The sequence below is a fragment of the Myxine glutinosa genome, chromosome 14 (genome assembly GCF_964187855.1).
Source record: "Myxine glutinosa chromosome 14, kmMyxGlut1.1, whole genome shotgun sequence".
Lineage (NCBI taxonomy): Eukaryota > Metazoa > Chordata > Myxini > Myxiniformes > Myxinidae > Myxine > Myxine glutinosa.
Genome location: NC_136274.1, coordinates 9,093,187 through 9,109,046, shown reverse-complemented (window position 1 = coordinate 9,109,046; position 15,860 = coordinate 9,093,187). Strand labels below are relative to the sequence as shown.

General features: G+C 47.2%; 1 protein-coding gene across 10 annotated transcripts in view; it reads left to right on the top strand.

Annotated features, from left to right (window-relative positions):
* The window catches only part of CLIP1 (CAP-Gly domain containing linker protein 1), a 256,458-nt gene that overhangs the window by 39,056 nt on the left and 201,542 nt on the right, over nt 1-15,860 (top strand). The window contains exon 1 of one of the 10 annotated variants that reach the window (XM_078768316.1): nt 1,137-1,164. The exons of 7 other annotated variants lie outside the window; for them this stretch is intronic. The gene's annotated coding sequence lies outside the window, so the exon portion shown is untranslated. Of the gene's footprint in view, nt 1-1,136; nt 1,165-1,492; nt 1,512-15,860 lie in introns of those variants that run through there. 2 more of the 10 variants (XM_068135140.2, XM_068135142.2) reach the window with 2 other exon arrangements.

Sequence of the window (15,860 nt, the reverse complement as noted above, 5' to 3'; positions counted from 1 at the left end):
TTCAAAGTAAATCAATTCTTGGTTTTCCAATTTTATTAATCTCCAAATGCAGGAACCCTCGAGAATAAAGCGTGACGGACACGCACACTCACACACACACACACGGACGCACACATGTCCTTTCAGCACTCGATGTGCTCTTCAACATGGCATCAGTGTTCGGTTCCAAAACTTTGACCTTGTTTGTGAATTATAGCCAAGAGCAGATGTGTCGATGGTGGGTTTCATGGCAGCTTCAGAGTGGGAATTTGTGCCTAATCCCTCCATGTCGCTAACAGAACTAAAAGCAAAAGAGAAATGACAGCAGACAAGGAAAAGGAAGACTCATCAGGGATTTTAATTGGTGCTTCTCTACTCATCAATCCAGTCCTCTGTCATCTCGTTTCTTTCACATTTCTTATTATTCTCACCTGTTGTTACATTCCTGACTCTTTACTGCTTCGAATCTGCTTTGTAACATATCTGCCTCTTGTGACATTCATACACTTATCTGTTTCACTTCCTTTGTAGCAAAGTTTTTGTACCGTTGGTGATCTGATCACTTCACAAGTTTTGTGATTTTTTTTCTTCTTTTTTTGCAAGTTTTACAAGTCCTGAAGTGACATTGCACCTGCGTTTTCATTGTATCCGTTTGGATTCCAGCAGGAAGGTGTTTGGTGTAGGAAATGCTTGCGTGCTTGCATTATTTGCCTTGTTCGCCTCCAAATTGAGGTAGCATCACAGGTGTGTATATATATATATATATATATATATATAGGATAGGACCTAAGTGGTGGTGAATGTTTTAAAAAACTTTAAACTATATTTGTGCTTATTTGGTTGGGACAGCTCTTAAGATTGGTGAAACCATGTGGTCCAATCTCCGGTGGTAGTGCAGGTGGTAAATGTCCTGAGGAGGAGAGGAGGGGGTGGTGGAGCTCCACAGTGGTGTTCCGCGAATGGTGGAATTGCAGATTTCGGTTGTGTATGTTAGCGTCTGCTTTGTCACCACCTTGTTTTGTTTGTGCCAAAGCGGCGTTTCATCGGATGCCATCCGTTGACTGGTTCAGCTGCTCTTTTGGCAATGGCGTGGCATTTTCAGATGGGCTGTGCTATTCATGGGTTGAATTGACAGTTAGTCTCATTCACTCATCTTCATTACAGGTGAGGATTTATCTGTGCTGGGTGAGTAAAGTAGCCATCCTCGATCTGTTTCGTGCTGTTGTGGATTATTTGATTTTTCATGAGCGGTTAAAAGTTGTGACTTGTTACCTGAGGATGAAATCTGAGATGAGAACGAGGTCCTCCGATGCAATAATCTTGTTTGTTACCAAAATATCTCGACCTTGCATATTTCACCTCCACATCGGAGGACTGATTGCTCTGTTTATGATCGAGAATGTTGCTTCAATATTTTGCTGAAAACATTGAGGTTTCTCAACAACAATGAATTGGAACTTTCAATGTCGCCGCATTGGTCCGAAGCAATGTTTGCAAATTTTGCTTGAAACCATCGGGGTTCTTTCATCAAGGTAACTTCACCAGTTATTTATATTTTTCCCCGTTTTTTTTTTTTGTTTTTTTTAAATATGTCGTGAACAACCAACCCCTGGTGCATCTCCGGTGATTAAATTTGTGGTCAAGTTTAATCGAATTGCGTGTGTAGTTCTATTTGGGTGAGGGGGGGGGGGGGTCAAACCTGGATCCACTTTGACCCCCTGTAGACATCCATAGACCCCGATTTATTTAATTCCGTGAACAAATTTTAGTCACAACACACCATATATCATTTGTGACAAATTTGGTCACAATCCCATCGGCGGTTTCAGAGAAGGTGTTGCAAGTGTCTATGGACTGACGGATTGATGGACGGCCGATGCGCCATCCCATAAGCTCCCCAGAACTTCGTTCCAGGTGAGCTAATAAAAACTAGAATGGTGCTATGACCAGGTAGAGCGCAAACCTCCATCAGGTTGAAAAGGTTACGTTTTGTATCCGGATCCGGATCTGGATCAAAATAGAATCTGCTTGTTCTGGACACCGGACCAACTCGGCCACCAAGTTTTGAAATATCGTGCTATAAGCTGGTAGCCAGGTGTTGGCTTAGCGGTTAGGGTGCCGGCTTGGGATCCTAGGATCCTGGGTTAGAATCCCGGTCAATCGCTGAATTAACACCAGGGGGGTTGACTCAACCTGTCATCCCTCCGATGTCGGCAAATTGAGTACCAGCTTGCTGGGATGAATGATCCCGGTGTGTACCCCGATTTAGAATAGGTACACCGTATCCCTGCGCATCTTAAGCGGTGATTAAGGGTTGGCGTCAGGAAGGGCATCCGGCCATGAAAACATTGCCTCAAACAGGGAACCATGATTGTCATGGGGTCAGCAAGCTAACCCCCGCTTTAGCGGGGGAAAATGGCCTTAAAACGATCATTCATTCATTCATTCATTCATTCATTCAAGCTCATATCATTTTTAGCTCTATCTCTCAACGGCGAAGAATTACTTTAAAAAAAATTGTACCTGCATCAGGATTCGGATCTTCACCAAAATTGATTTGACTCGTCCTTTGTTGCACACGGAACCTGCTCACAAAATTTCAGCCGAATCTGTCCACGTTTTGAGATATCCTGTTCACAGATAAACAAACAGACAGACAGGACTGAAAACATAACCTCTGCTCACCTTTCATGACAGAAGTTAAAAAAAAAAAAAAAAATTTTTGAGAAATTACAGAGAATCGACTGCGTTAAATTGATTTGTCCACCGTTTCCTAATGTCCTTGTGAGTCACATGTAAAATTACATGAATCGCTCCAGACACCTCATGTGACACGTACGTTGCATGTACAAGTTACGATTCTCCGTGATCCCCAGGAATCCATCGATAATTCAGTAATAAATTGACGACTGACATTTTCAACGCACACGAGGCGACTCAGAGATGTGAACATCCGAACACAGGGCTCAGCAGGAGATGATGATGGATGATAACCTCGAAGACCCCCCCCCCCAACACATTCAGCAGATTCTTATGATACTTGTCTATCACGTGACCTTTTTACATCTCTGATTCAGTGAATTCAATTTGATGCTACCATGATGATACTTGTCCATCACGTGACCTTTTAAAATCTGATTCAGTGAATTCAATTTGATGCTACATTTGTAGTAGTTGCGGAATCGTGTTTTGAGCCGAGAAATGAACGTTCTTTGTGCTAACCCTTTATTTGTACACATAGAGTGGTATGTGGCCGAATAGATCACTGATGCTGTGACATGATGGACTGGAGTAAGGAGTATAAGGTAGTAAATGTGACCGTTTGGGTTGCATTCTAACAAGCATTGCGTTGTGAGAAAAAGCGAAGCCGTTCAGCATTCTTTCGCGTTTTCTTCTCTCATCTCATAGTCAATGTAGTGATGCAGTAAATGAAATATTCAATATTTTATGGCATTGTCGCATGTGGCTTGTGCTTTGCATGAAGTTCAAAAGTAATTAATTTAAAGTGTTAATAATTCTGTTGTGATCCTCATACCATCACCCTTTGAACATTGACAAATGCGCGCTGGGATGCAGATCTGTGTCATGAATCGTAAAGAAGTTGTTGTTTGGCATGGTCTGGTCTCAAACTCAAATGGTTTCTTGTTTATAAAGCAGCGGAAGAAGACAGGTCTGGTTTTTGACATGCTTTTGCAAACATAAGGTGGAATGTGATTAAAAAATAGTTAGAGCTCGGATGTCGAATCACTCGTCGCTCTGAAACATTGCTGGGTACAAAATAACTGGCCGCCCCATCTATTGGCTCATTGCTTGTACTCTGGTTGAGGGTCAGCGACTCAGCTCGGCACCCTTCAATGGAGTAGGTTATGGGTAATCGACTCAGCGGCACCCTTCGATGGAGTAGGTTATGGGTCATTGACTCATCGGCACCCTTCGATGGAGTAGGTTATGGGTCATTGACTCATCGGCACCCTTCGATGGAGTAGGTTATGGGTCATCGACTCAGCGGCACCCTTCGATGGAGTAGGTTATGGGTCATTGACTCAGCGGCATCCTTCAAATGGAGTAGGTTGAGGGTTATTGACTCAGCGGCACCCTTCGATGGAGTAGGTTATGGGTCATTGACTCATCGGCATCCTTCGATGGAGTAGGTTGAGGGTTATTGACTCATCGGCATCCTTCGATGGAGTAGGTTGAGGGTTATTGACTCAGCGGCATCCTTCGATGGAGTAGGTTATGGGTCATTGACTCATCAGCACCCTTCGATGGAGTAGGTTATGGGTCATCGACTCAGCGGCACCCTTCGATGGAGTAGGTTATGGGTCATTGACTCATCGGCATCCTTCGATGGAGTAGGTTGAGGGTTATTGACTCAGCGGCACCCTTCGGATGGAGTAGGTTATGGGTCATTGACTCATCGGCATCCTTCGATGGAGTAGGTTGAGGGTTATTGACTCATCGGCATCCTTCGATGGAGTTGGTTATGGGTCATTGACTCATCGGCACCCTTCGATGGAGTAGGTTGAGGGTTATTGACTCAGCGGCACTCTTCGATGGAGTAGGTTAAAGGTCATCAACTCAGCAGCACCCTCCGGTAGAGTCGGTTATGGGTCATTGACTCAGCGGCATCCTTTGATGGAGAAGGTTATGGGTCATTGACTCATCGGCATCCTTCGATATGGTAGGTTGAGGGTTATCCACTCAGTAGCACCCTTCGATGGAGTGGGTTAAGGGTCATCAACTCGGGTAGCACCCTTTGATGGAGTAGGTTAAGGGTCATCAACTTAGTGGCACCCTTTGATAGAGTAGGTTAAGGGTCAGCAGCACCCTTCGATAGAGTAGGTTAAGGGTCATTGACTCAGCGGCACCCTTTGATGGAATAGGTTAAGGGTCAGCAGCACCCTTTGATGGAGTAGGTTGAGGGTCATCAACCCTGGTAGCACCCTTCGATGGAGTAGGTTGAGGGTCATCAACTCAGTGGCACCCTTCGATAGAGTAGGTTAATGGTCAGCAGCACTCTTCGGTGGAGGAGTGACCTTTCCAGACTTTGATTCTCTGCTATGAAAATGGTCACAAATGCAGAAAATGAAAAGTGAGAAGGAGGAGGAGGAGGTCATGAAATACATTCCGATACTTAAGTGGCAATTTCCAGAAAATCTCACCGTATCATTTATTTATACGAAATAAGATTGGGCTCCACTAAAAGAAAATTGATGACTGACATTTTCAAAGCACGTGAGGCAGAGTCAGTGAGGGCCATGTCCACACAATGGGCTATGTTTTTCACATTGATCGACAAAGAGGGCATCATGTACATAATTTGTGTGGAGGACAAAGACATTATGATACATCAGTGTAATTTAATGGGCTGACAGGCAAACATTTCCTTCCATTGGGAAGTCTTTGGGGCTGGCAGGATAGGATGGCCTTGACTAGAGGTGTGCACATGCACATCTATGCTGTCTAGCTTGGGTTCGAATCCTGATCCAGCTATAAATTGTCATCCTGGTGTTTCACAGGCAAGGTGATTCCTCAATGTGTGTGCCGTCCTTTGGATGGACATCAAACGGGCGTTTCGTCTGCCGGCATTCATTAGTTGACGTTAAAATCCCACAGTGTCTTTTGTGAAGAGTAGGCGAGCTACCACCGGCACCCTGAACAAATGACAATATTCCTGCCCTAACCAGCAGAGGGCACTGCATCAGCGGGACAGCCGCACCCTCAGCCAATGATGCTACCCCGCAGCAACGTCGTGCTGCCCTCTGCCATCTTTCTTTCTACCATGTATTCTCCACCTTTGCCCCCTCTGCTCTCTCTCTGTCCTCCAATCCTCCCCAGCAACTCCAAGATGTATTCCATCTTCCTGTAACTCGTTCCTGGTTAAACTTCCAAAATCCAGGCTTACCGCTCATCTGCACTCATGTCCCACTGCTGGGACTCTTCCTGAGGCTGTTCAATCCCATTCTTCCTCCAAAACTTCAAGTTGGCAATTTTCCACCCACCCATGTCATCCCCCATCCCTATCCATGAAATGTTAACCCCTATAACACCCCTACTACCTACCCCTGGTAGGTTATTGTGTGTCCTGCCCTCATCTGGCTCCCCATTTCCTGTTGTTCATTCTCTTGCTTGTTGCGTCCACCTGTGGTCCAACTACCCCCACTATCAGTAATCGCCTCTCTTCTTCTTGTGACTTCACTCTTCAAACTGAGATTTTGTAAACAAAAAAAGAAGTTGCTGGGGAAAGGGTTGTTGTCAGAATCTTGTCATTTTGTAACATGTAATATGCTGATAAGCTTTTATAAGAAGTTGTACAATCTGCAATCTACTTTCATTCAAATGTGATCATTATGATTGACCAAGTGAATTTGAATGAATCATGAAAAGCATGCACGATGTGATGCACAAATTATTCCGAATTGCAAAATTATTCCGACCTACTTGAAGTGGGGTCGACCAGGAACATTGGCCCAAGTCGTTCACGATTTGACTGGCCAGGCCTGACATTCAACCGATTGTGATGTGAATATGGAATTTTGTAACCGATAACCATCGTACTCTTCCCAAAGGACACAGCATGTGACCTTTAACTGTCCGCAAACTCCGTTTCACCTCAATATGAGGGACTGCTCATGCATTAATGAGTCGCCCCGCCTGCGGAACACCAGGGCGATAGTTTATGGCCTGGTGGTCATTCAAACCTAGGCTTGGCAGCTTAGAGGCGAGTGTGCATATCTCTATAGGCTATCCTGCCAGCCGCCAAATGATTTATCGTACTTACAGAAAGAATATGTATCGCTTCCATGCACAGCCTGGTGATGTACCTGCATGTGCCCCACCTTTCTCTTTCCCTTCGCCAGCCCCCCCCCCACCCCCCTACCTCCTAGTGAAATGAAATTGATAAACTGATATATGGTGTTGCACAGATATGATGAGGGCCTTATGGCTTTCTCCTGCATCAAATTTGCTTGTATATCACTCCCTTCAGCTGTGGTCTTTGGGGCAGGTGGAGCGTGTGAGGTTTAATTTTGGAATGTGAAGCTGTCTTCTACCGACTCCTCTCCGGCCTTGCTCCCCCAGCTCTCTCTCTGTGCTCTGTCCCCCCAATATTCCTTCAGGTCGCACAAGATCTGCCTGCAACCCTCTTATGGTTAAACTGCCAAAGTCTAGGCTCTCTGCTCACCTTCACTCTTTCATTCCCCTTTTCTCCCGCCTCTGGAACAAACTCCCCCACTCCCTTCAATCCCACTCCACCCTCCAGGTCTTTAAAACAGCTGTTCACCACCATCTCTTATCTTCCCCCATCCAGAACCTTGATCTTTTCTACCCCCGCTAATTCAACCCAGATACACTTTTTTTGAAATTCCAACTTCTTTCCTGGAAGTCCTTGCAGTGTTCATATGTTTTATACCTCTCCCACCTCCCTCCAAGCCCTCCCCCTCCCACATTTCTCCCGATGTCCCTGCTCTCAAATGTTGTGTTTGTGTCCCTCCCCCTCTCTCTCCATCTTGTCTACCGCTCCCCTTATTTTTTGTGTTTTATGTGTCGGTTTGACTTTTTGTGTGATTAATGTTAGCTCTTTCACGAGCCTCGATCTTGTATACAAAAAATAATAATAATATAAATAACGACCACATATCGTCATTTCTCATTTATTAAATTTTTTCGAACATTTGACTTTTATTTCACTTCGAGCTTCCAATATCTTTTTTGACCGAATCATATTTAAAATGCTCTTGGCCGGAGGTTTAAGCTTTTCACTTCGCTGGAGGAAAACGGTCGCAAAATCAAGAAGTTATTGTACCGAAGGGGTCGTGTCATCATTTTTAATAACCGAAGCTCTGATTTTTCGAGATGCATTTGAGAGTCGGGCCTGAGGACAAACTGCTCGGACGTGACAATTTGCGCATTGTGTTCAGTGCTCTGTGATTTACGTACTCGGTGATTGTCGTGTCTGTCGTTCCCTGTGCTCGCCACTGCTATATGAGATCGTGCCTTTCCATGGAAGGTAACCTGCGCACGCAATTGAATTGGCGACTCGCTCGATGATCGATACGCTTTTATTGTCGATCCTTCTTGATGTTTATCATGCAAATTGTGCTCATGTTCTCCATCTCTTTCGTACTCCGCAAACATCTGTGCTTGACACCGCCGGTACAGGCAAGCCGTGCAGCAGCAGCAGCTAACATAAGCTTCGGCCGATCCCCACGCCGAGCCCCAGCTGGCCTAAGACAAATGGCTTTTTGTCACAAACGCCGGTGCAGATATGCAAAATCGTGCGGCCCAGTAACGAAGGCCTCCCACGGTGCGAGCGCATTTCCAGAAGTCTCGGCTTTGCTTTATCCGGGCAATGATCGGTACGTTCTTTTTATTCTTCTCGATCTCAATTTTCATGTTTGGTGTCCCACGGAAGACCCGTTAATTGTACATTTGGGAAATATGCCATCGTGCTTGACAAATTGGAAGTGCTCGGTCATGCTTTGGCGATCCTGTAAATGAAGTAGAGCGAAGTCGATGACGTGCCATCACAAATCCCCACACTTCCCACACAAAACAAAGTTGAAAGAGGGCAAAACGTTCCACCAGGAATGACCCAATATCTAATTTTGAGTTTTTTTTTCTTTCCCTTTTGATCCCCGTGAACCTAAGTCCCCAACACCTGGGGAACCAGGGATCAAATCGCTAAAAACTAGGTACACATTTCAGGCGTCCCACGATGTTGATTGCGTATACAAACTTTCATGTTAAAATGTTTAAAAATGGGCCTGTAATTGCATTTTTCGATGTTTAACCTTTTGACCCTGCCCAGAGGGTAGGGCCAAAAATGATACTGCTCTTGCACCTTCCTGCCACGTGGTGATTATGACTACCAAGTTTGGTGAATTTCTGCCCAAACATTTAGGAGGAGATAGCGTGATGGACAGACAGACCACTTCAACATTTTAGACCGTTTTGGACAATTTCAGAGCCGTTAGACAATTTAGATCGAGCTGTTAGACCCTTTAGTCTGAGCTTTTAAGTCATTTAGACTGAGCTGTTAAGTCATTTAGACCGAGCTGTGAGAACATTTAGACCATTTTAGACCGGCTGTTAGACCGTTCAGACCGGGCTGTTAGACCATTTCAGACCGGGCTGTTAGACCATTTCAGACCGGGCTGTTAGACCATTTTATACCGGGCTGTTAGACCATTTCAGACCGGGCTGTTAGACCATTTCAGACCGGGCTGTTAGACCATTTCAGACCGGGCTGTTAGACCATTTCAGACCGGGCTGTTAGACCATTTCAGACCGGGCTGTTAGACCATTTCAGACCGGGCTGTTAGACCATTTCAGACCGGGCTGTTAGACCATTTTATACCGGGCTGTTAGACCATTTCAGACCGGGCTGTTAGACCATTTCAGACCGGGCTGTTAGACCATTTCAGACCGGGCTGTTAGACCATTTCAGACCGGGCTGTTAGACCATTTCAGACCGGGCTGTTAGACCATTTCAGACCGGGCTGTTAGACCATTTCAGACCGGGCTGTTAGACCATTTCAGACCGGGCTGTTAGACCATTTCAGACCGGGCTGTTAGACCATTTCAGACCGGGCTGTTAGACCATTTCAGACCGGGCTTTTAGACCATTTGAGACCGGCTGTCACACCATTTAGACTGGGCTGTTAGACCATTTTAGACCTAGCTGTTAGACCACTTAGACTGAGCTGTTGGACCATTGTAGACCGACTGTTAGACCATTTTAGACCGCTCTGTTACACCATTTAGACCGGGCTGTTAGACCATTTTAGACCGAGCTGTTAGACCACTTAGGCTGAGCTGTTGGACCATTTTAGACCGGCTGTTAGACCATTTTAGACCGCTCTGTTACACCATTTAGACCGGGCTGTTAGACCATTTTAGACCGAGCTGTTAGACCATTTAGACCAGGCTGTTAGACCATTTTAGACCAGGCTGTTGAACCATTTTAGACCGAGCTGTTAGACCACTTAGACCAAGCTGTTGGACTATTTAGACGGGGCTGTTAGACCATATAGACCGAGCTGTTAGACGATTTAACTGAGCTGTGAGACCACATAGGCCGAGCTGTTAGACGATTTAGACAGATGTTAGACCATTTTAGACCGAGCTGTTGGACCATTTAGACCAGGCTGTGAGACCATTTTAGACCGAGCTATTAGACCACTTAGACCAAGCTGTTGGACTATTTAGACGGGGCTGTTAGACCATATAGACCGAGCTGTTGGACCATTCAGACTGGGCTGTTCGACCATATCAACCGAGCTGTTAGACCATATCGACCGAGCTGTAGGACCACTTAGATTGGGCTATTCGACCATATAGACCGAGCTGTTAGATCATATAGACCGAGCTGTTAGACCACTTAGACCGGGCTGTTAGACCATTTAGACCGGGCTGTTAGACCATTTTAGACCGGGCTGTTAGACCATTTTAGACCGTGCTGTCAGACCATTTTATACCGTGCGGTCAGACCATTTTAGACCATGCTGTCAGACCATTTTAGATCGTGCTGTTAGACCATTTTAGAACGGGCTGTTAGACCATTTTAGTCCGAGCTGTTGGGTTGGACCATTCAGACTGAGCTGTTAAACCATTTTAGACCTTGCTGTTAGACCATTTTAGACGGGCTGTTAGACCATTTAGACTGAGCTGTTAGACCATTTTAGACCGAGCTGTTAGACCATTTAGACCAGGCTGTTAGACCATTTCGACCAGGCTGTTGGACCATTTAGACCAGGCTGTTGGACCATTTAGACCAGGCTGTTAGACCATTTAGACCGGGCTATTAGACCAGGCTGTTAGACCATTTTAGACCGAGCTGTCAGACCATTTTAGACCGAGCTGTCAGACCATTTTAGACCGGACAATTCGACCATTTTAGACCGAGCTGTTAGACCATTTCGACCGGGCTGTTACGCCATTTCGACTGAGCTGTTAGACCATTTTAGTCTGAGCTGTTAGACCATTTAGACCAAGCTGTTGGACCATTTAGACAGAGCTGTTGGACCATTTTAGACCGAGCTGTTGGACCATTTTAGACCGAGCTGTTAGACTATTTAGACCGAGCTGTTAGACCATTTAGACCGAGCTGGTAGACCATATAGACTGAGCTGTTAGACCATATAGACCGAGCTGTTGGACCTTATAGACCGAGCTGTTAGACCATATAGACCGAGGTGTTAGACCATTTAGACCGAGGTGTAAGAGCATTTCATACCAAGGTGTTACACCATTTTAGATCGAGCTGTTAGACCATTTTAGACCGAGCTGTTAAACCATTTTAGACCGAGCTGTTAGACCATTTTAGACTGACGTATGGACCTTTTAAGACCCTTTATACCCCCTTAGACTCTCTTACCCCCTCAGACCACCTCATACCCATTGGGAGCATTAAGACCCTTCTACACCTTTTAAAACCCTTTAGACCATTTTGCACATTATAGAGCATTTCCGACCTTTTCAACACTTTGGACCTGTTAATACCCTATAGACCGCTTACACCACTTGAGCCCTTGGACCTTGTAGACCCTTTAGATCCCTTTAGACATTTTAAGACCCCTTAGACTCCTAAAGACCTTTACATCCTTTAGACCCTTTGACCCTTAGACCTTTTAGACCTTTAGACCCATTACATCCTCTTTAGATACTGTTACAGACGCGGTTGTGGATGTTGGTTTACCGAGCGGTTTGGTATGACCACGTCTGCACAGTTTACCCGATTCCACCCGAACGTTGACTAATTGCGCTACGCTAGATCAATTGAGGAAAAGGACACAACGGCTGGGATTAAAATGACACGACACCAAGGGTTCAGTTCTCAAGACCTCCGGAGGAGGTTATATTAGGGCGGAAGGTTAGATTACAGGAATGAGAGGGACAGCATAGAAAGACAGGCACTTAGACACACTTATCTTATTCCCTGACAGACGACAGATAAACAGGACAAAACTGACTCACACGGGGATTGATGGCAAGGAAAGGCAGAATCGATGGCTCCAGGTGCACCTGGGCTCAGGGCAGGATCGACCCGGTCCGGTCTAGATATGCGGGGAGGTCTCACTCAGCGCTGGAAGGTCACGTTCTTTCTCCAAGCTGGGGGCGCATCTCACGTCACGTCCGGTCAGTCGCTGCGTATATCCGGCGGGGAGTGACACGCCCTCGGCTAGTTAGCTCCGCCCCAGATGGAATCGGTCCGCCCTTCTTATTGGGTGCGGGGGGGGGGGTTACTGGCTCCGCCCCTGACAAGGAGCTGACAGCCAGCCCCTTCGTGGTAACCCCGTGGAGCGCATGGGCAATGGCGGCTAACCACGCCGGTGTGAGGACGCACACTCCCCGCACGCCGCGCCGTTGTTGTAGTTGTTGTTGTTGTTGTAGTTGTTGTTTGGGGAAGAAGATGGGAGGAGGTATGGGAAGGTCCTAAACTCACTACTGGTGCCATATAATCACATTCTGGTGCAACGAAGAGTCAGAATTAATGGAAACGAGTCCTTAACTGACATAGGCTAAGAATAACTAGCAAGATGTCCGAAAGTTGTCTACGTGAGATGCGGTGGACCTGGGCACGACATTTAATGGGGGAAAAAGGGGAAGGTCGGTTCTACAGAGTGTTATTTACAGGCAATGGGACTAGGGAATGGGGGATTGGAGATAGTTGGGGAGTATTGGGGAAATAGGGGAGTATTTACAAGCGGATATTGAGGCCAAGTCCCATATCCGCAACATTGCACCCTTCTCTACCCTCGGGGCGTCCCGACCCGATAAATTTTTACCTACTTTAGTGTGGCACTCAGATGTAGTTCCCTCTACTATTAACTCTACCCTGAGTGCGACAGTTTTACAGATGTTCACAAATGAGTAAATATGTCCCCCTGCGACGTTGCACCCTTCTCCTCACAGAAACACACCCACAGGATAACCGAATCCGGAAAGAATTCGCAAACTAAACATACAGCCGGTAGGGAGCATTATTTACAAGACTACGCTGATATTTACACTACGATCCAGGACCTGTTTTTGGAGGAACACATGCAGATGTTATGCATAGAGAGAGCACGCATGCCAGCATCGATACACCAACCCACGAGTGCTCTGTGGCCTTACGGCCTTTAATAATGTGCAGAGCACCCCATCCAAGCACCAAAAGCACCACCCCAGCACCAATCGGTGCAGTCACCATTGTTCAATGAATAAAAATAAATTCAACAACCCCTAACCCTGCAGGTGTCTCTTGCTCTTCGTGTGGTGCACTTGGCCTTCTGGCTTCTTCCAAAAATAAAGAAAGGCGCCAACCGCGTCCATTTCTGTATTGTGGCCTTCAGTGGTGTCAACTAAAAGTGGTTCACCTTGTATGGCATAGGTGCCACGTTGACCCATAGGTCCATCCATGGGTGGTGCTTGGCCGCATAAGAACTGCGGTCCATGGTGGGTGGCCACAAACATTGCGGTCCATATGGTGTATCGATCCAGGCAGCAAGCAGCGAAAGTGCAGGCCCACAACTGCGAAGCCAGCACCTCTCTCTCCTCTCTCTCTCTGCCCCAAAGCCAGATCCTCGGAGGTGGGAGACAAAAGAAGCAGACAAGTGAGTAAGGTGGTAAGGGCGCAAAAGTGCACGCAACACAAGGTAATGCACACTAGGGGCACATGGGAACCAGGTGAGACAGGTACGTTCCTACCGTACGCTGCCCCCCCCCCCCCCCCCCACCAGGTAACCTACATGGCCCCTCCCTTACCCCTTACTGTATCCACAAAACACAACACTACCCATAAACATCTATTTTACAAATCAACAAACGTCCCTACTGTCTTCCCCGTTCCTCCCATAAACCAAATTCGTCTTCTCTCCCTCCTAACCAATCAAATTTGCCATTTTCAACTCTCATCAAAATTTGCCATCTCCAACTCAACATCATAATTTGCTATCACCAATTCATCATCAGTCCCTCCTAGGGAGGGAGAGATGGAATCACCCCAATGTCTCATCCACGTCGTGATGCGTCTCACAAATCCACAGCAATCTCATTTCCTGCAACAAAACAAAGAAAACACAGGTGTGGAGTCATCATCATCACCACAGGTAAGTGGCTGCGTATGGTGCGACAGGTTCATCAATCCTAACTATTTCCTAAATGACTTTAACAACTTTACATTACCCAGGGTCTTTCCCTGCCAATCCATTGGCCCTCTTACACTATGGGTTCTAAAAACCAATTCCCATTGACCAAACTGTGGTGCTTTTCAATTTGGGGTCTCACTCCCCCGATTCATCTCCCGGTGCCCTCGCACAATTTCTGGGCTGTGGCGTGTACCTCTCCCAGCGGGTCTACCCACCTGCACACCTCCACCACTGCAGTTGCCTCCGAGCTTACCTGCTCCTTACCCTAACCTAACTACCTGGGGAAGGCCCTCTGGCGCTCTCCCCACTCGGTGCCCTCTCTGGCACTGGGCTACCCGGGTCCGTCCTCCGGATCCTCGGGCCCCATCCACAACTCTACCGGCTCCCAGAGCCCACCTGCGGCCTCACCTGGCCGACATCCTCACAGTGGTGGAGTGCCCAACCAACTACACACACTAACAGGCTACACGCCCAGCCATTTCCACAACACTAATGCACCCATTCACAACACCATTCTGCAACCGCACCACAGATGCCAATTTCCAACCACAATTTACCTGTACCCTCTACCTAACACTTACACTACCCGCCCCGGGTATCCGTGATGGGGGTCCACTCTTCCCCCATTCACACCTTCGCACCATGCACACCACTCCGTACCACTTACTCCAACTCTCTCCACACACCTGTACCTGCACACCTGTGCTCTCACACCTGGTGCCGCCTGCACCCTTCTCTCCCCAAGCGCATTCGCGCTGATCCACACACTCACTACTCATACACTGCTCCACACACCTGTCCAGTTGCACACCTGTGCAATCACACCTGTTCAATTCTCACACACACGGCATCATCTCCTCTAACTACTCCCCTCTGAAACTTGCGCTTCCCAGTCGCCCCTTTAAACTATTGCGCTCCCTCGTCATTATCATCCACACTAATCTACCTGCGTCCCCACTACAGGTATCAGTCACTAACTAACCTTAACGTTACCTAATGTCAATCTCTTCTCGATCCCTACAATATAACCTAACCCACCCGGGCTAGTTTTCACTGCCATACACCCCATAAGCTATTGCTCCTTTGCCCCCCCTGGGAAGGGCGGCAGGGATGCCAGCCTTACCCACCGGGCCCATCGCTCACTACCAATTTTGCACATCAAATTTCAACAAATTAAAAATTTGCCAATCACTGCCCATCATCTGCCAATCACTACTGCCAATCCCTTGCCAATCATCAAATTTTGTTTTTCTCTAATTTTGGGTCCAAAACACTAACCTCATCACCCAGTCTACTCACTAATGCCTCTCGGTGCGCCAATTCCTGTCCAAAGCCCGGCTTCGTAAAGCCAAGCCATGAATGCGGGTTGTTCTGTGCCAGCGGCTGGATGCGTCCGGCACTCGGTGCAGGGACGGGGGCTTACCCGGGCCGAGATCCCACGCACCATCTCGGCGTGGAGCCATCCAATGTCCCGATCTCGACCTGCCGGACTGCCTCAACAAAAAGTGGTCGCCATGACGACCCTTTCTATCGGGCTGCCCGCTCCGCCTAGTGGAGCACGGACGCGGCCGTTCAAAGCGAGGCCCAGCACGCACCGAGGGCCCGATTCGGCTTTAAGTCGTTCTAAACTCTACCCCGTCTAACGTCGATGCTTCACCTGCATGCTTACACCCCGCAGCCCGTTCCTTGCTCACACATCCAGCCGTGCCCATGCTCCTCGTACCTTTCCTTACACACCTCGGTACACTC